This window comes from Hylobates moloch, unplaced genomic scaffold (assembly GCF_009828535.3).
Source record: "Hylobates moloch isolate HMO894 unplaced genomic scaffold, HMol_V3 SCAFFOLD_16, whole genome shotgun sequence".
In the NCBI taxonomy this organism is placed as follows: domain Eukaryota; kingdom Metazoa; phylum Chordata; class Mammalia; order Primates; family Hylobatidae; genus Hylobates; species Hylobates moloch.
In genome coordinates, this window is record NW_026652291.1 from 60,925,772 (window position 1) to 60,947,504 (window position 21,733).

Genomic DNA, 21,733 nt, shown 5'->3' on the forward strand with positions numbered 1-21,733 from the left:
CTAGATGCAGGGTTGCCACAAACTTTGTAAAAAACACAATATCTGTCAAACACAATAAAGTGAAGCATGACTACTTGAAAGTCAGTATCACTGGACATGAAACCCTTTGTTCACATTTTCTTTCTTTGTGTATATGAAGCATTACTATATGTGGGGATGTTATTCTCCCCCACATATCTTTTTGAATAATTTTTTTTACTTTTAGATTCAGGGGGTACACGTGCAGGTTCGTTACAAGGGTATGTTGTGTGATGCTGTGATGTTTGGGCTTCTATTGATCTTGTTGCTCAGAGTGAACACGGTACCCAATAGGAAGTTTGTCAGCACTTCTCCCCCGTCCTGTCGTCATGTCTTTTAGAGTCACCAGTGTCTATTTTTTCCATCTTTATGTCCATATGTACCCAATGTTTAGTTTCCGCTTATAAGTAAGAACACGCAATACTTGATTTTCTGTTTCTGCATTAATTCACTTAGGAAAATGGCCTCCAGCTACATCCACATTGCTGCAAACAACATGATTTAATTCCTTTTTATGGTTACATTGTATTCCACGGTGTATGTGTATCACATTTTCGTTATGTTTTTGGATAATAACTTTAAATGACATTTGACTGTGATCTTTTCCTATACTAATTTTATGTGAATTTTGTTTTCCTGAATTTTTAGAAGGAAACATCATTCATGATAAACTGTATAAGTTCAAACTGCCCCATATTCCATGGTTTTATGCATTGTTTAAAAATAAAATAGTCCCTTAAAATGTCCTAGCTCTATTCTCATTGCCCTACTTTTATTTGGCCCTCTCTTTCTTCAACCCTGTTGCCCCTGCCTGGCTCAATTTTGCCTCCACTCCTAGCAATCTCTCCTCAATGTGGGACTCTGCCCTAGAAACAAACCTGTGCAGGTCCTTTTCAAAGTTCACAGGGTCTGGACCATGCCAGCCCCTTCATAGTCTACCAGGCACTCCTTGCAGTCATCCAACACTGGGCTGAACAAAGCCGCTCCCAGTTTCATCAGCTGTTTCCAAAGATGTCCACTGTGCTTCCAGTGAATTATTGTCAGCTCTTTGGAATTCTCTCTTCTCAGATCCTTCATTGACACTGCCCCATTACTTCTGTCTTCTTTCCACATAGATGTTACTACCATGCAGGTCTTGTAGCTATTGGGGATTTGTCACCAGTTCTATTTCGGGGTTTGTGAAGATGGCTTGTCATGGAGGTTTATAAATGTTTTCCATGGGCTTGAGGTTTTACTATCCAGTTGCTCTGTCTGTTTTAAAGACAGAATTTGTGTTGACAGCTTAGTGTGTTGGTTACATTGTTTAGAGCATGAGCTCATGAAACTTGACATGACAGTTGTGTAAACCTATAAGGGCTCTTAGTCAGGATAAGAATGTGCCTTGGTCTCCAAGCCCTGGGCACTCCACAGAGCTACTGAGAGTGAAGCCCATGCTCCCAACATAGCAGATCTGCTATGGCCAGGCGTGGTGGTTCATGAATGTAATCCCAGCACTTTGGAAGGCTAAGGTAGGAGAGAATTGCCTGAGGTCAGGAGTTCAATACCAGCCTGGGCAACATAGCAAGACCCCACCCCTGAAAAAAAATTTCAGTAGCCCGTGCCTGTAGTCCTAGCCACTCAGGAGTCTGAGTTCTAGCTACTCAGGAGGATTGCTTAAGCCCAGAAGTTTGAGATTACCATGAGCTATGATCATGTCACTGCACTCAGCCTGGGCAACACAGTGAAACCCGATCTAAAAAACAAACAAACAAAAAAACATATTTGCTATTACTATGGGAGGGGTGGGAAACTCCTGCCCAAGACCAACCTCAGATCTAAATCTGAGTTTGGTTGCCACAAGGAAGAACAGCAATGCTGAGAAAGCCCCATCCCTGAGGCCCAAGCACACAGAGAGGGCCTACCCAACACTGAAACGGAACCAGGACAACAGACAATTTCCCCTGCCCTCACCACAAGTGTAGCACAAAATAACAAACTGTAGTAGTCTGCTGCTAGGAAAGGGGAAAGAGAATGAAAAGAAAATCCTCTTTTGCATGAGCATATAGGGATGGCTAAATGCTGAAGGTGAAGTACGGAAACTGAGAAAAATCCTCTGACCTCAGCTTCAACCTTAAGCAGAAGGCAACAATAGCACAGCACTAGAGGGATTTAACTCAGTGGTATAAAAAAAGTAAAGAGAGCAACAGTAAAACCCAAGCTTAACTAGCTGGGCGTTGTGGTGTTCATCTGTAATCCCAGCTGCTCGGGAGGCTAAGGCACAAAAATCACTTGAACCCAGAGGTGGAGGTTGCAGTGAGCCAAGATCACGCCACTGCACTCCAGCCTGTGAGACAGAGTGAGATTCTGTCTCAAAACAAAACAAAAACCCAAGCCTACCTCCATTTCTGACGAGATTGACTCAACCTCCCACACTGTCTAACAGAAGAAAAGGCATGTCTTTTCCATACATAAATACTGTTTAACTCAGTGTCTACTGTTCTACACATTATGTTCACCATGCAATCAAAAACTATGAGACACACATATATCAATTTAAATAATTCATTGCAAGGAGATAAAGCAATCAACAGAACTAAACTCAGAGATGACCTAGATGTTGAAACTATGAGACAAGTGCTTCAAAATAACTGTGACTAATACTTTTTTAAGGCCTATTGGAAAAAGTAGCTAGCATGCATGAGTAGATGGAGAATTTCAGCAGAGAGATGGAAACTATCCTAAAGAGTCCAATAGGAATGTTAGAAATGAAAACATGCCATCAAAGATGAAGAATTCATGCTAGGCGCAGTGGCTCACACCTGTAATCCTAGCACTTTGGTAGGCCAAGGTGGGTGGGACATCTGAGGTCAGGAGTTTGAGACCAGCCTGGGCAACATGGTGAAACCCCATCTCTACTAAAAATACAAAAGTTAGCCAGGCATGGTGGCATGTGCCTGTAATCCCAGCTACTTGGAAGGCTGAGGCAGAATCGCTTGAACCCAGGAGGCGGAGGTTGCAGTGAGCCCAGATCACACCACTGCACCCCAGCCTGGGAGACAGAGTGAGACTCTGTCTCAAAAAAAAAGAACAGAACATCCACAAGTAGTGGGACAATATAATCTGTCTAACATATGTGTAATTGTCCAGAATGAGAAGAGAGAGAATAGAGCAGAAGAGAAATATTTAAATGCGTAACAGCCAAGAAGTTTTTGAAATCAATAAAGATATCAAACCAGAGGTACAAGAAACTTAAGAGAACCTCAAGCAAAATAAAAACAAATAAAACAACACACACACACACACACTTACCCCTAGATATATGACATTCAAACTTCTGTGTATCAAAGATAATAAGGAAATCATGGAGGCAGTCAGAGCTAAAAGAAATATTACATACAAAGGTTTTTAAAGAGAAGTATAGTATATTCACATTAGAAACAATAACAAACCTGTTAGTATTGCATTGAATCTGTAGACAAACTTAAGGGAAATGTATATAATACTGAGTTATCCAACCACAGACATAATATCTCCCTCCATTAAGTAAGATCTTCTTTAATGTCTCTTTGTAATTTAAATAGACTTCTGCACAAAAGGCTTGCACATGTTGTGCTTTATTTATTCTTAATTATTTAATATTTTGTGCTATTATTAATAGCATCTTTCTTTTTATTTTGTTTTCTACCTCTTTGCTGCTAATATAGAATAATGTAAATTATTTTCAAATACGAAGTTTGTTCTGTCAACTTGTTAAATGTATTAATTTTGATAATTTATCTATAGAGTCCTTTGGATTTTCTAAATATCCAATCATCAGATGATCCATGAATGATAACACTTTATTTCTTCCTTTCCAATATTTATGCCTTTTACTCATTCTCTTGAATTACTACACTGGGTAGGATTTCCAGTATAACACTGAAAAGGTGTAGTATTTGTGGGCATTTTTGTCTTGTTCCTGAACTCAAAGGCAAACTCTTCAATGTTTCTTCAATTCCATGTGTTGGCACAGAATGTGAAGCAATGAGAACTCTTATATGCTGATGACAGAAGTATAAATTCATACAACTATTTTGAAAATAAAGTCATTAACTATTAAAGGTAAAGATATAATACTCTATGAGCTAAAAATTCCAATTTGGCCTGAAACTTTAAAACTACTAGAAGAAAACATTGGGGAAATGCTCTAAGACATTGGTCTGGGCAAAGGCTTCTTGAGTAAGACCTAAAAACCACAGGCAACCAAAGTAAGAATGGGCAAACGGGATCACATCAAACTAAAAAGCTTCTTCACAGCAAAGGAAACGAATAGCAAAGTGAAGAAACAACTTATAGAATGGGAAAGAAATTGCAAACTATTCAACTGGCAAGGGATTAATAACCAGAATATATAATGAACTCAAACCACTCAACAGCAAGAAAACAAGTAATCCAACTTTTTTAATGGGCAAAAGATGTGAACAGACCTTTCTCGAAAGAAGATATACAAATGGCCAACAGGTGTATGAAGAAAATGCTCAACATCATTAATCATCAGAGAAATGCAAACCAAAACTACAGTGATGCATCATCTAAACCCAGTTAAAATGACTTTTATCAAAAAGACAATAAAACAAGAGGTACCAGTGAAGATGTGAAGAAAGGGGAATGCTCATACGCTATTGATAGGAATATAAATTAGTACAGCCATTTCGGAAAACAATATGGGGGTTCCTCAAAAAACTAAAAATTAAGCTACAATATGATCCAGCAAATCCCACTGCTGGCTATATATCCAAAAACAAAAAAGGGAAATCAGTGTATCAAAGAGATATCTGCACTTCCATGTTTATTCACAAATAGCAAAGATATGGAATCAACCTAAGTTACCATCATTGGATGAATGGTGGTACATATACAACAATGGAATATTATTCAGCCATAAAAAGTAATGAAATCCTGTCATTTGCAACAACATGGATGGAACTGGAGGACATTATATTAAGTGAAATAAGCCAGACACAGAAAGAGAAATATCACATTTTCTCACTCATATATGGGAGCTAAAGAGTCGATCTAATGGAAATAGAGAGTAGGTTGATGGTTACCAGGAGCTGGGAACTGTGGAGGTGGTTGGAGGATGAAGAGGGGTTGGCTAACAGGTACAAAAATACAGTTAGATAGAAGGAGTAAGATCCAGTGGTAACACAATAGGGCAACTATAGTTAACAGTAATTTATTGTATATTTTGAAATAACTAGAGGAGTGAAATTGGAATGTTCCTAACACAAATAAATGATAAATGCTTGAGGTGACGGACATCCCAATTACGCTGATTTGATCATTATACAATGTATGTTTGTATCAAAATATCAAACCCCATAAATATGTAAAACTATTATGTAGCTATAAAAAAATTTTTTGGCCAGGCGCAGTGGCTCACGCCTGTAATCCCAGCACTTTGGGAGGCCGAGGTGGGTGGATCACGAGGTCAGGAGATTGAAACCATCCTGGCTAACACGGTGAAACCTCGTCTCTACTAAAAATACAAAAAATAACCTGGGCGTGGTGGCAGGCGCCTGTAGTCCCAGCTACTTGGGAGGCTGAGACAGGAGAATGGCGTGAACCCAGGAGGTGGAGCTTGCAGTGAGCCGAGATCGTGCCACTGCACTCCAGCCTGGGTGACAGAGTGAGACTCTGTCTCAAAAAAAAAAAAAAAATTAAGAAATTTCAATTGTGGATATATGCCCAATAGAGCTGCATGCACATATGCCCTAGAAGGCATGATAAGAATGTTTTATAGCAGCACAATTTATAGAAGCACAATTTATATAACTGGAACAAGTTACATTTCTATCCACAGTAGAATGGATCAATTGTGGTACAGACATCAATGAAATATGTATTGGTTGTCTATCATACTACCCCAAAACTTAGTGACTTTTCATTGCACAATTTTATGGATCAGCAATTTAGACTGAATTCAGCTGGGGAGTTCTGGTCTCAACTGAGCTGCCTCATGCATCTGTGAGATTCTTTTAATTTCTGAGGGCTTAGCCCAGACAACCAAGCTTACTCAGCTGTGTTCCACATACCTCATTCTCCAGCAGTCTAGCCCAGCCTTTTTCATGTGGCTGAGGCAGGAGTCTCAAAATACAGAGCAGAAGCACACAAGGCTGCTGGAGGCCTATGCTCAGAATAGGCATGTGGTCACCCTCACCGTATTCTCTTGGCCAAAGGAAGCCACAATGCCAGCCCAGATTCCAGGGAAGAGAACTAGATCCCATTTCTTCATGGGAGGAGCTCTAAAGTCACGTTGCAAAAGGCATGGGTATTGGAAAGAGTGAAGGACTGTGAGTGTTTCTTTAATCTACCACAGAAAACTGATTGAAGTGAAAAACAATAACCTGCTACTACACATAACAACATGGATGAATCTCATCAATAATGTTGAGTGAAATAAGCCAGGCTAAAAAGAATGCATACTGTATAATTCTTTTTATATAAAGTTCAAAACAGGCAGAATTAAAGTATAGGGTTTATAAATACATGCTTAATAAAGTATTTTTAAGTGGGAAATTAATCATCATAAATGTCAGGATGCTAGTTACTTTGGGAGGATGATTGCCTTAAGATAGTGGAAAGGCATCAGAAATTGAGCAACACACAGGGGCTTCTGGGTTCTTGGCAGTGTGCCTTCTTAACCTGAGTGGTAATGACCTAGGCACTCATTTTGAATCACTAAGTGGTAGATGTATGTTTTGTGCATTTTTCTTGGTCTTATATCTCATGATAAAAAATTAAATAATGTATGATATTGGCACAAGGACAAAACATGGACAAATGGAATATAATAAAGAACTGAGAAAAAGTTCATACCCATAATAAGAATTTGATATACAATAAATATTGCATCACAGTTGATTGACAAAAGGACAAATTGTTTACAAGATGATGTTGGAAAAACTGTCTCATTAGAGGTAAAAAATCAAATTGGATCCCTACTTACCAGAGTATATATACAAGGAAATCTCTAGAAGGATTAAAGACCTCAAGGCAAAAGATTATAAGTCAATGGTAAATATTGTGTGTTAATATCTTCCCAACAATACCAGGCAGGGAAGGACTTCTAAAGAACAGCAGAAGAACAAATCATAAGGCCAAAGCTGATTAAGTCAATTGCATCAAATTAAGAAAATTTATTCAAGGAAGAACATCATGATCAAAGTTAACAAACAGGTGACAAATTGACTGTTATTTGCTATCCCTAATGTTTTTTAAAAACTAACACAGTATCTAACATATACAAGAAGCCATCAAAATTAAGATTAAAAAGCAGAAAATCCAAAAGAAAAATGAACAAAGGAAATAAACAGGCAATTTGCAAAAAGAGGAAATCTAATAGGCTGGCAAGTGTATAAGGAGAGGCCCAAACTGGCTATGAGAATAATTCAACTTTTCAAAATAACAAGACATTACTTTATTATGCTGGCAAAAATTATAAAGCTGAACAATGCCAAGTATTAGCAGAAATGTGAGGATAGAGGTGTCCTCCTATGTTACTGGTGGGCATGTAGACCGGTGCAGCCACCCTAAAGAGCAATCTAACAGTTCTCAGTTCTATATCATTGTGCTTCATCACCATCAAGATCGACTTTTGGATGTGTACTGGAAAAAACAAAGCAAAAAAAAAACCTCATACTGTAGTTTACTTGAGTACCTGTCTGAGGATGTTTATTCAGACTGTGATGGTGAGGAACTGAAAGTGACCCAGATGCCTATCTAAAATAAAGTAGAAAAATGTGGAGTACCATCAGCAGTTAGAAGCAATGAGTACACACACCCAGAGTGTCATGCATTACGCTGAGTGAAAAAATAGGATCCATCGCACATATCAGTTATAAAAATTAATACAACAAACCAAACAGACAATACACATTTTATAAGAATACATACAACTAACACCACATACATTAAACAGAAGGGTTTTCTTTAAAGGAGAAGGAGGCAAATGAAAGTGTAGAATGAGGCTAAGGGGACTGTCTAAAGCAATGACGGGGAGTGCCATGAACTGAAGACTGTGTTTAACCCAACCCTGTATGTCCAAAAGAAGAAAAAGCTCAAATAAAATCTTCCTCCATGGCTTTTTTCTCCATGGCAACTGCTGTTAATGTGTGTGTGTGTGCGCGCGCGTGTGCGTGAGTGTGTGTGTGTTGTACATTTCCTAGAAAAATGCTGAATGCATCTACTAGCACATTTTTATGGCCATGTATTTCTTATTTACATAATATTACTCTGTACCTTGTTCTTTTTGTTTCATAATATACTTTGGACATCTTTCCCTCTCAGCACTTACAAATCTATCTCACTTTTAAACAGCTGTATTATTTTTATATACTCCAATTTAATTTTCCTATCAATAGATACTTAAGCTTGCTTTTTAAGTTGTTTGCTATTAAACGAGTTTGCTTTTTAAATTGTTCGCTGTTGTCATTCAGAAGACCACCGGGATGGTTAAATAGTAGAAAGGAGAGCTTTATTGGTGATACTGGTTTGTAAGCTGGGAAGAGAAACTAGCAAACCAGCACGGACTGACGGTGGTCTCTCTTTGAAGGGGGAGGGAACAGCTTGGGTTTTATTCCTCATGGGTCTGTGTTACACAATAGAGCCATACATGTTCAGCAGGTTTGGGGAGAAGCTATACATATTTATGAGGGGAGCTGAGCAAATGAGCAACGAGTAAACACACATGTTAAATACATCTCGTGTTTGCTTTGAAGCAGGGTTTTAGCATTAAAATGAGGTGGAATTTGGCTCTTTACATCAAAAGGTTAACTGTAGGGCACAAAGACCGTTTGTCCACAGCCTCTATAAGCTGACTGAAACTGGCTTAATGTTTACAGTAGCTTATCAGAAAAGAGTGTTTGTAAGGCCAGTCCTCTGTCCAATCAGAATTATAGTAGTCTGGGTTATAAATCAGATTTAGGAGAGGTCCAATGGCTGCTATTGTTAGGAAGTTTAGAGTCCTGGGAATTTAGAAATTTGCCGTGCCAGCTGGGCCCTGAACGCTCCACTTGTAGGTAACTTTGTTTCCTTAACCTTAGAGTCTATCTTAGTTGATAAAGGGGCATTTATTTTGGACTCTCAGATCACACTATTAAATTGTAGGGACCAAGAGAAAACTTCCCCTTTGCCCTCTGAAGGTTCACTGAAAATCAACTGACAAAAGCAGACTTACGGGAGGAAGGGCATACAAAATTTATTAACATGCGCATGTATTCACAGGAGTCATACAAAATATAAAACTCAAAGAAAGAGCCAGATGGTTGATGCTTTTATACCATCTTGAGGTTACAGAAAGAAAAGAGCCTGGAGCATCGCAATACAGGTTATGGGAGGGAGAGAAGAGGAAACGCATGGCTACCAAAGGCAGTCTTATTAGGTAGATGAAACCTCGCAGGTAGCAGCTCTCAGAAAGAGTAGACGGTAGCCTGCACTTGAGTTAATCTTTCCTGGATCTGGACTAAAAAACGGTGCCTCAGAGAAAGCCTAGCTGTATTTCACTAATGTAGATTTTTCTCTACAGATGAAATCTCCTCCAGAAAAGGCAGCTTTTCTGGGCTATTCTTGCCTGCAGGCCCTCTGAATAACCATCTCAAAATATGTCTAAAAAGTATATTTGGGAATAACATTTTTGTTTCCTTTAAAACAATGCCCTGCAAATATTCTTGCACATACACTAACAGGAAATTTTATCAAGCATATTCACAATGTAAATCCCAAGCAATGAAATTTCTCAGTCAAAACAGTCAAAATACACATACACTTAAATATTTGATAGACGTTACCAAATTGCCTTCTCACAGGTTGCAACAATACAAAATCTCATCAAAAAATCTGAAAGTACCTATTGCTCCATACTTTTTCCAGCTCTAGGTATTATAAAGGTTTTTTAAATTTTTTACCAATCTAAAAGTTGAAAGATTCTATCTTACTGATGTTTTTATCTCCATATTTTAAATACGTGCGAGACTAAGTATATTTCCATAATTTTACAGGCCATTTATATTTTTCCTGTGAACTGTCTGTTCTTATAACATGTCTATTTTCTTCTGAGTTGTTTTACTTTCTCATTCATTTGCATGAGAGTTATTTTGCAAATTAAGGCAATTAGCCATTTTATCATATGTTCTGCAATTACATTTTCAGTCTGTCTTGTCTTTTGCCAAGCAGAAGTTTTAAATTTTAACACAGTTAAATTTATCAATCTGCTCCTTTATGGCTTCTGGAGAATAGATATTTTAAATTTTATTTTGTGGCTTGGAAGCTTAAGTGCTTTTCTGCGAGGATTGATTAGACTGTCTGAGGTGATGAGGGAGGAGGAGAGTAATTGAGACAGTTGCAACTTAAAGGCAGAACGATGACTTTAAATGAAGAGCTGGCAGAAGGGCTGGTGGCAACAGCCATAGCAGCCCAGCTGAGGCAACTTCCAGGGCAGTGACATTCTGGTAGGGCCTATTGGATCCTTCCACATCAAGGAAGTTCTTAGCGATACTGGTGAGCAGCCCAGGCTGGTCCTGGGCCTTGAGGCAACTATCAAGTGCTTTCTGGATATCAGGGAAGGGAACTCCTCAGGGGAAGTAGACTTCATAATTATTTGGGTTTTGGAGAATACTGGAGAAATAATAGCTTTCTTTGTTAAGTTGGCAAAACTGGTTACACTTGTAATATTAACCTCACAGTCTGGTTTTCTCTACCATGGTTGTGAGAGAGATTAAGATTTTTTAAAATTATATTTACTTAAGTCCTCTTTCTTTTTTTTCTGTTTTCTATTTCACTTATTTCTGCTTTAATATTTATTATTTCCTTCCTTCTGCTAACTTTGGGCTTCATTTAGTCTTCTTTTTTTAGTTCTTTGGGATGTAAAGTTGGGTTGCTTAGATGAGATATTTCTTTTTTCTTAATGTAAGCATTTATAGCTATGAATTTCCCTTTTAGAACTGCTTTTGCTACATCCCAAAAGTTTTGGCATGTTTTGTTTCCATTTTCATTTCTCTCAAGATTTTTTTGGTTTTCCATTTTATTTCCTCTTTGACCGATTGGTCAGGAGTTGTATTGTTTAATTTCCACATATTTCTAAATTTTCCAATTTTCCTTCTGTTGGATAATCTGAAAGAAATGGATAGATTCCTAGAATTATGTAATCTATCAAGAATGAATCATGAAGAATTTAAAAATCTGAATAGAGCAGGAACAAGTAAGTAATAAATAAATAAAGGAGACAATTAATAATTTTTTGTTTTGTTTGAGATGGAGTCTCACTCTGTTGCTTAGGCTGGAGTGCAGTGGCACAATCTGGGCTCACTGCAACCTCTGCCTCCCAGGTTAAAGCAATTCTCCTGTCTCAGCCTCCTGCATAGCTGGGATTACAGGCATGCACCACCACGCCCAGCTAATTTTTGTATTTTTAGTAAAGACAGGGTTTCACCATGTTGACCAGGCTGGTCTTGAACTCCTGACCTCAGGTAATCTGCCCACCTCGGCCTCCCAAAGTACTAGGATTGCAAACGTGAGCCACTGTGCCCAGCCTGAATTAATAACTTTTAATAAAACCTCCCAACATGAGATTTAAGCTTACTTCTTGAAAAAAAAATCTCCCAACAAAGAGAATTCCAGGACCAACTAATGTCACAGGTGAATTCTACCAAACATCAAAAGAAGAATTAATGCCAATCCTACTCAAAATTGTCCAAAAAAATGAAGAGGAAAAAACTCTTCCAAACTCATTTTATAAGACCAGCAATACTCTGACACCAAAGACAGATAAAAACACTGTAAGAAAATGAAATTACAGACCAATATCCCTGATGAACATAGATGTAAAAATACTCAACAAAATACTAGCAAACCAGATTGAATAGCCTACTAAAAGGATCATTTACCACGATCAAGAAGGATTTATCCTTGGGATGTGAGAATGGTTCAACACACACAATCAACAAATGTGATACACTATGTTAATAGAATGAAAACTAAAAATCATATGATCATGTCAATAAATCCAAAAACATGCATTGATGAAACACCACATCCTTTCATGGTAAAAACTATTAACAAATTAGGTATAGAGGGAATGTGCCTCAACATACTAAAGGCCATATATGACAAGCCCACAGCTAGTATCATACTCAACAGTGAAAAGTCAAAAGCTTTTCTGCTAAGATCAGGAATAAGACAAAGATGCCCATTGTCATCATTTCCATTCAATGTAGTACTGTAAGTCCTAGCCAAGCAATGAAAGAAAGAAAGAAAGAAAGAAAGAAAGAAAGAAAGAAAGAAAGAAAGAAAGAAAGAAAGAAAAGGAGGAGGAGGAAGGAAGGAAGGAATGAAGGAAGGAAAGAAGGAAGGAAGGAATCAAAATAGGAAAGGAAGAAGTAAAATTGTCTCTGTTTACAGACGACATGATCTTATATAAGAAAACTCTAAAGACTCCACCAATAAACTATTAGGACTAATCAACAAATTCAGTAAAACTGCAGCTACAGAATCAACACCAAAAAAATTAGTTGCATTTCTATACACTAACAATGAAATATCTTGAAAAGAAATAAAGAAAATAATTCCATTTATAATAGCATCAAAAACAATAAAATACCTAGGAATAAATTTAACCAAGGAGGTGAAAGACTTGTACACTGGAAACTATAAGATACTGATGAAAGAAATTGAAGAATATACAAATAAATGGAAAGACATTCCATGTTCATGGAATGGAAAAATTAGTATTGTGAAAATATTCACACTACCCAAAGCAATCTACAAATTCAATCAAATTCCTGTCAAAATTCCAATTGCATTCTTCACAGAAATAGACAAGACAATTTTAAAATTTGTATGGAACTAAAAAAGACCCCAACTAGCTAAAGCAATCTTGAGAAAAAAGAGCAAAGTTATAGGCATAACATTTCCTGATTTCAAAGTATATTACAAAAGCATCATAATCAAAACAGTATGGTACTGACATAAAAACAGATAAATAGATCAATAGAACAGAATCAAGACCCCAGAAATAAACCCACACATATACAATCAGTTAATATTTGACAAAGATACCAAGAACACATAATGGGGAAAGGATCATCTCTTCAATAAATGGTGCTGGGAAAACTGAATATCCACATGCAAAACAATAAAATTGGGCCTTTATCTTACACCACTCACAAAAATTAACTTGAATTGAATTAAAGACTTTTAAATGTAAGACCTGAAAACATAACAATTCTAGAAAAAAATAGAAAAAAAGTTGCTTGACATTAGTCATTGCAATTACTTTTTGGATATGACACCAAAAGCAAAAGTAACCAAAGCAAAATAAATAAGTAACTACATAAAGCTAAAAAGTTTCTGCACAGAAAAAAACAATAAACAAAAAGGCAACTTACCGAATGGGTGAAAATGTTTGCAAGCCGTATATCTGATAAGGGATTAATATCTAAAATACACAAAGAACTCATACAACCTAATAACAAAAACTTATAATCTGATTTTAAAATGGGCAAAGAACCTGAGTAGACATTTCTCCAAATAATGCATACAAGTGGCTAACAGCTACATGAACAGGAGCTCAACATCCCTAATCACCAAGGAAATGTAAATAAGAACCACAATGAGATGTCACCTCTCACGTCAGAATGACTGTTATCAAAATAGACAAAAGATATGTGTTAGTAAGGATGGAGAGAAATAGGTACACTATTGGTGGAAATGTAAATTGATATGGCCATTATGGAAAACAGTATGGAGTTTCCTCAAAAATTAAATCTAGAATAACCATATAGTCTAGCAATCTCACTTCTGAGTACATATGCAATGGAAATGAAATCAGTAGCTCCATGAAATACCTGCACTCCCATGTTCATTTCAGCATTATTCACAATAGCCAAGACTTGGAAACTACTAAGTGTCAATTGATGGATAAATGCATGAAGAAACTGTGGTGTGTGTCTGTATATATGTGAGGGTGTGTGTATGACAAATATTCAGCCATTAAAAAAGGAAACACTGCCATTTGTGACAACATGAATGAATCTGAAGGACAACATGTTTAATGAAATAAGTGATACAGAAAGACATATACTGTATGATCTCACTTATATGTGGAGTCTAAAAGAGTTGAACTTATAGAAACAGAGAGTAGAATAATGGTTGCCAGCAATGGGGGTTAAGGAGACATAGGGAGGTGTTGATCGAAGAGCACAAACCTTCAGTCATAAGATAAACAAGTTCTGGAGAGTTAAAATACAGCATGGGTGGTGACAGATGTGTTAATTTGATTTTGATAATTATTACACAATGCATTTATATATAAAATCATCACATTGTACACTTTGAATGTGAGACACACAATCTAAATCGTCAATTAAATATTTGAAAATAAGAGAAGAAAAAATGATTGAAAAAAATCAGCTGTTGAACTTTGCAGTTTGGGTGATACTGAGGTATTCCAGTGAAGGGCAGTGACAGAGCAGCCATGTTGGCAATTTTTTTTGAAAGCTTTCTGTCCTGTGTGGCAGTGAGATGCAGAACTGTGGTCACTTGGTTGCATCCATTCTAAATATTTAATGTAAGATAAAAGAGGGCATTGCTAATTGGTGAGCACTGCATTGCACAAAAGGAGGGAGGGTAGGCTGCTGATGTCAGTATTCCCCCTGGATTTTTCTCCCTAACCTTCCCTGATAAACAACTGACTCCCTGACAGTAGTGAACGTGCTCGACAGGGGCAATAGAAAATCAGGAGCAAATTTTCATGCCCAGTAGCTGCCCCACAAGAGCTTTACTCTTCTAAATGTTAAAAAAACTTGAATTATGTAAGCTAGAAGTGAATGTACTGTGAACCTCTTTCAATTTCTTGTAATTCTCTCGCTGACAAGATTTGTGGGAAAGAATTGCAGCCATCTAGGTCACTTCGGTGCACTAATACAAAAAGTTGTGCTAGGAACTAAATTTTGTGTGTCCCCACAATTCATATGTGAAAGCTCTAATCCTCAGCGTGATGGTATTTAGAGGTGGGACTTTTGGGAGATAATTAAGTCATGAAGGTGGAGCTCTCATGAATGGGATTACTGCCTTTATAAGAAAAGACACAAGCTGGCTGGGTGCAGTGGCTCACGCCTGTAATCCTAGCACTTTGGGAGGCCGAGGCAGGAGGATCACTTGAGCTCAGGGGCTCAAGACCAGCCTGGGCAACATAGTGAGACCCTATTTCTATTTAATTTTTTATGAAAGAAAGAAAAGAAAGATAAGAAAAGGAAAGAAAGAAAGAGAGAGGAGGGAAGGAAGGAAGGAAGGAAGGAAGGAAGGAAAAGGAAAAAAAAGGAAGAAAAAAAGAGAGAGGAGGAGGAAAAGGAGGAGGAGAAGGGATAAAAAAGAGAAAAAAAAAGAGAAAAAAAAAGAAGAAAGAAGAGAGAAAGAAAAAGAAAGAAAGAGAAAGAAAGAAAAAGAAAAGAAAGGAAGGAAGAAAGAAAGAAGAAAGAAAGAGAAAGAAAGAAAAAAGAAAGAAAGAGAGAGAGAGAGAAAGAAAGAAGAAAGAAAGAAAGAAAGAAAGAAAGAAAGAAAGAAAAGAAAGAAAGAAAGAAAAAGAAAGAAAGAAAGAAAGAAAGAAAGAAAGAAAGAAAGAAAGAAAGAAAGAAAGAAAGAAAGAAAGAAAGAAAGGAAGAAAGGCAGGCAGGCACAGGAGAGATGATTGCTCTTCTTCCCCATCATACAAGGATACAAGCAAGAAGGTGCCCTTCTACAAACCAGGAAGAGGACCCTCACAAACTACAGTTTATTATAGAAGCTGAAGGCAAAGGACAGGCATTTTACATCCCTGTAAATGGGATGTAAAAGGGGCAAGATTACATCACTTAATATACCAGCCACTCCCTGGTCTCTGACCAAGTCTCTCTTAGAGCAAAACAAATACAACCTTAATATTTGGAGGAGCCAGTGAGGGATAGAAATATATTACAAGAAACAGTTAATCCATCCTATAAAGCCATTGAATACAATTGATATATTAATACTGATTTGGTTACATTTCCCCCCTTCATCTACCACTATCTGTATCTTGTGATAAATTTGTGCAGAACTATTTAGCATAAAAATTAGCTTATGATTAGCTAACTCCAGTTCTTCCACAAGGCAGTCATTTTCCATCAACATTACATCCTAAGGAGCCTTTAACCCCATTTCCCAATACATTGACCATCAGCGTCAGTATTACACCCTTACCAGCAATACCAGTGTCATACCATTTTTGCAGAATGGTAGATTACCAGAGTCTCACTCAGTCATTAAGAGTTCGTTCAGTTTATCATTATTTCATATGCCCAAAATGTCTCCCAGAGCAATGCCACTCAGGTTTGCAGGCTTCCATTGCAGTTTGTCAGGTTCCAAAAGCAGAAGTGGTCTTGGCAACAAATGGCCTCACCTTTTCAGACATCTGGTATGATTGAGCTAAGAGAGATAATATCGTCTTTTGCTTTGAGCCTCTCTTGAGGTACAAATGTAATAGTGGATATTCCTCATTACATAGCTCATTTATTCATTCATTTATCCTCAACTGTTATTCCTCCTCTCTCCCTTTATCTTTTGACCCATCCTTGGCCACCTCTGAGAGACATGAGGTTCAGCCACTGTCCTGATCCAGATGTCCAGCAACAACATTAGTCCAGCAGGTGTCACACCCTCGGCTCACTCTTGCTGACATAGGGTAGGGTTAGAGAGGCACAGAACTAGTGGGGCATCATTGCCACTAGGCGATATTGTTGCAGTCACTGTCAACCCCAATTTTGCAGGACGGGGTGAAGGCACAATTCATTTCATCAAGATCTTAGGAATTCTGATCTAAAAGTTTCAAAGTACAGTTACAGTTTCCTTCTTAGGGATCATCCCTGACTCCTGAATCTGCAGTCACAGCTCTGGTGCTGGGATCACTACATCAAGTAGGAAAAAAGAAAATTGAAATGATACAGCAAAAAAAAAAAAAAAAAAAAAAAATGAGGTGATCTGGAGAAGAATTGTAATCAACTTGTCAGCTGTGGGAGGACCCTCTCCCAGGAAATCTGTCCCATAGCCATCTGCAGTCTTTGTCTCTTTTATTGGCACACAGAACAGATCTTGTTGGCAATTTCTGCAAGAGGAAAATGGCTGGATTCAGTCCATCTCTGCATTGCTGTAATACTTCCACATCCTTTCATTTCAGGGACCTAAGTAGCCACATCAAGCAGCAAACCAGGATATATTCTTGCCCATTCTAATTACCTTCTGACCCTAGAAAGGAGCTCTTCTTGTGGGCATCAACATGTCCTATTTTAATGCACTCCTTAAATATTCAGGGGTATATTTTAATATACTGGCCACCCCCTGGTCTCTCACCAAGTCTTTCTTAGAGGAGACTTGCCTTCCATAAGGTCATGCCCTATGTGAGCATCCATTTAATACACCAGTGTTCCATTGCCCATCTACTTGACCATATAGCCAGGCCACTGGCCACTGCCCATGAGTCAGTAAAAACCCAAACCTAAAGGCTTTTTTACTGTTGTTCAATTCTCCCATCACTGCCAGGAAAACAGTATGTAATTCAGTCTGTTGAGTTAATTTGTTACCTTCTTCAAACAGAGCCTTTCAATCTGCCAGTCTTAGTGTGATGGCCTTCCAAACAGGATGCCACTCATCCATCTTGGAACTGTCATCTGCAAACCAAGCGGCTCTTTGGTTAATACAGATATGTATTTGTTGGTTAACGCAGATCTGTTAAAAGGGCACTGTCCAGGTGATGATAGGATCCAGCAGCCTCTCAGGTGGTTCTGAGGCAGGATAAGTAAGGTTAGAAGGCCATACTGACTTGTCCTCCTGTGTGAAGCCCTGTGGGCTTTTTTCACAGTAGACTCTGCATCCCTTGCAAACTCATGCATCAGCACCTAACATACTGTGCAAGATAAGCAGTCCTCCAGGATACCAGCAGCTGCCAGGTAGTTACAAGTTCCTGATATCCAGTACAGCCTGGGAAAGAGAACAGAAGCCTCTTATTCCTGATGTAGCTTCCCCAATCTCCAGCCAATCAAATTTCTGCCTTAGGGGAAATAGGCACATCTCGAGGGTCCTGCACGTGCAGCTAGGCTCAGGTTTAGCTTACAATGACCTTTTCCTCGTTTCGATAGTAAAAAACACACCCCTAGGTGGAGATTTTATATGCTAATGATACATGTGATCCATGTTAGAGCATGTAGATACTGAGCACACATGCCAACCGCAGGTCCGCCTTTGCATATTTGACCTCACCAGTACTTTATGAATACTCATGGTGTACTTTCGCTTTGCAATAAACTTCTTTGCCTACTTACTTTGGACTCATTCTGAAATTCTTTTGTGCGGCAAAGTCAAGAACCTGAACCAGCCCACTGACAACAGTTCCAAAGTCAGTGGTACAGGGAAAGAGCCTACCGGCTTGTAGATACAATGAGTCCCTCTGCATTCCCCCAGTAACATGTTCCTATAGAACCCATTTCCATTTCATCATGGAACACTTCCAGACACTGCCTTCTTTATTAGAGTGTTTCTCTGACATCACCCAAGACATTACGGATATTTCAGGTTTCAGGAGTATTTTACATCCTTCAGTCATAGAGGCAGTCTCCATTAACAATAGCAAACTAGAAGTTGTTTCTCTACTGGCATATATCTTACCATGCCATCCAAGAATGTTCTGGTACAAAATTCCATTGGCCCCCTCTGGGTGGCACTCATAAGCTTTTGCAGTAACCTCCATTCTGCGTAAGTATGTTACAGAGACTTCCAAAATCATGTATGAGTGTGGAACATAAGGGCCCAAAAGCATCCGGAGAGAAAATACTTTTCACACTTCTGACATGGTCTGATTTTGTTTGGGTCCGCATTCAAGTATGGCCCTCTTTGGAGGTAGTTGTATGGACAAAAGCTAGCAATATACCCAATGTAGAATATGCATCCTTCAAAACTCAAATCTACCACACAAATGTTGGACTAGATTATAACTAACGTTCTTAGTTAGATCTAGGAATAGATATTGACGGCAGTTTGCAGTCACCTGTGTAATGTCATGGGTGGCTCCTACCCAGGTTATTCCTAAGAATTTCACCAATTGAGCAGGCTCTTTGACTTTTGCAGGATTTATCAACAATCCTGTGCTGGTCAAGTGTGTCATCCCCCATTTAGGTCAGTCCACCCTGGTCTTCAGTTTCAGACATTATCATGATAACATCAATATAGTGTACTATTACACTCAGAACCTGCATCAATCCAAACCTCCTCTCACCAGTTTATGACAGTAGCTGGTGAATTCAAATAACCCTATAGCAATTCAGTAAATGTAAATTGGAATCATTCTCACAAAAAGGCAAACTCCAATTTATTCCTTTTAGGATTGAGACAGAAAAAGCATTTGTAAGATCATTCAAAAAGCCACTCCTACCAGACAGGACATTCTAAGGGCTTAGAGACCACCTCCCAGAAGCTGAGAGCAAAGGGGGAAAAAGAAAAAGGTGGTCAGACATCTTTTTGGATAAAGTTAAATTATTTATTATACAGCAAGTCTCAAGCCTTATTGAAAACCATCAGGAAAACTGCAGAACAAAATTTAACAGTATTTTCCTTCCTTTCCACACAGGCATATTGCAGGATAAGGATCCTGTCTCTGAATCTATATATTCTGCTCATCCCGAGAATTTGACTTTAAGAAAAGAGGAAGAACTTTGTGAAGTAAATCACATGAGATTTCCTGATGTGCCCTAGAAAAGTTTTGAATTTCTGTAAGAGGATCCTACCACTCATAAGAAAGCAATGAACAATCTGCTGAAGTTTTTAATTTCTTACACGTGTAAGCAAGCTTTCTTTTGTTTAACAACCATCAAGAACTGGGACAGATATTGCCTCGTTTCAGGTGAAAATGATATCCATGTGTGTTTATCACGAGTTTGGCCCAGAATTCAGTATGTATTTGTGCAGTAAAAAGAAAGGATATGTTTTAGATAAAAGATGTGAATTTCATTCTATATTTTTAACCTCAAAAAACACTTTGTATGCACATATAAGCCAATAAAGGAAGTCAAGAAACTAATATATGTGCATAATAATTTTGCAACTGCTAGACCTTTATTTGACCTTTATCATATCACTCAGTGAAAAAAAATTTCAAATCTTTAATAAAATAATGTCTTAAACTATGTTCTTACTCATTTTGCTTTGGCTTGTGATTAATTGCTTTACTATTCAATACTTGCAAAAATTTAAATTTATAATCCTTATTTAAATAAGTCTACCAAGCTGATGTTTCAAAATTCATTTGCTTTTTGGTTTAAGCCAGTTATTTAGAAGAAATATATTATGTTTATCTTAAGGGTTTTTAAAATTTATGAAAAAGAAAGAGATGGATTTTTAAAAGTTATCCAGTCATTAGCTGCCTGATTCTATCCAACACAGATTTGTTAAAAAAAAAGTTAGCTTTAAATAGGAGAAATAATTACTCTTGCATATATCATATACCATGTCCCATACCTCATTAGTGCGTCTTATACTATGAATGTGTGATAAAACTTTGAAGCCTACTTGGATAAAATTTTTCAAAACTCAGGTAGGAATTTATTAAAAGAAGAAACTGAAGTCTCCTCACCTACATTACTGACTTGCAGTAGAAGGGATATCCTTTGTGGGGCAGAGGGGAGGGGGAACACACAAAAAGAGTAGGCTGATAGATTGGCTACAGTAAATAGATCCACTGAAAAACATCAGTCCCTATAAAAAATAACACTGACAAATAATAGTAGGTTATTACATCCACAGCTTACTCTCATAACAATGACCCATAGCTTTAGATGTAATCGTGTTTATGCAGGGATTCCTGGAGACCTGAAAATTAACTCAAGCATTTCTTCAAAGAAGAAAGATTGAGAATGGACTAGAACCTACTGCCACTGTGTCAGTGTGACTTGGGTTTCTGTGCCTTCTCGTTTGCTCATGTTCTGATCCCCGAGGACTGTGAAGAGCAAAGGTCTACTGACTACTGACCACTGGCCACTCAAAAGGCAGGATCCGTTATGACATCGTTTTGCACAAGTAGAGCACTAGTGCCCAGTTGGGCGTCAGCTTCACTGCAGGATTGAAACATGGCTGCTAGTCTCCCTGTATTCTTCTGAGTGCCTTCCATCAAAAAGTGCAGAATTGCTCTTAAATGAGGTAAATATACCATGTGCTGATTCAAAAATATATCTGAGACACATTAACATGAAAAAGACAAGTTAACAAATGATGTGTAGCATGTAAATACATTTATGTAAATGTACCAAGTTATGTAATTATATGAGTTCCTGTCTGATTGTATGTTCAGAGACACAGAGAGGAAACTAAAGGTTGTGATATTGTGACATAAGAAATTTATATTTTGATCTTCTTTCCCAGCTATTGGACATAGCTCCTAAAACCTTTGTAATTGTCTAAGCCATAAAAGGTGCTAGGAGTGTCTTTTGTTCTAATATTTGATTTTTGACCCCAGTTTCAGACCCAAAGATCCTAAATGCCTTGGAATTTCCTGTGTGATAGGAGCATCTTTTCTTCTAATGAGGTGACTCTTGCTGAGCTCCTTAATGAGGGCTGGTCTCCAGGAAGACCAAGCCATGGTTAGAAGCTTGGAACTTTCAGCTCCACTCCCATCATTAGGGAGGGGGGAAGAGATAGAGTTTGA

At 37.9% G+C, this 21,733-nt stretch overlaps 1 pseudogene; it reads right to left on the bottom strand.

Annotated features, from left to right (window-relative positions):
* The window catches only part of LOC116484706 (dehydrogenase/reductase SDR family member 2, mitochondrial-like), an 84,863-nt pseudogene extending 66,076 nt beyond the window's left edge, over window positions 1-18,787 (bottom strand).
* Window positions 18,788-21,733: the final 2,946 nt, after the last annotated feature.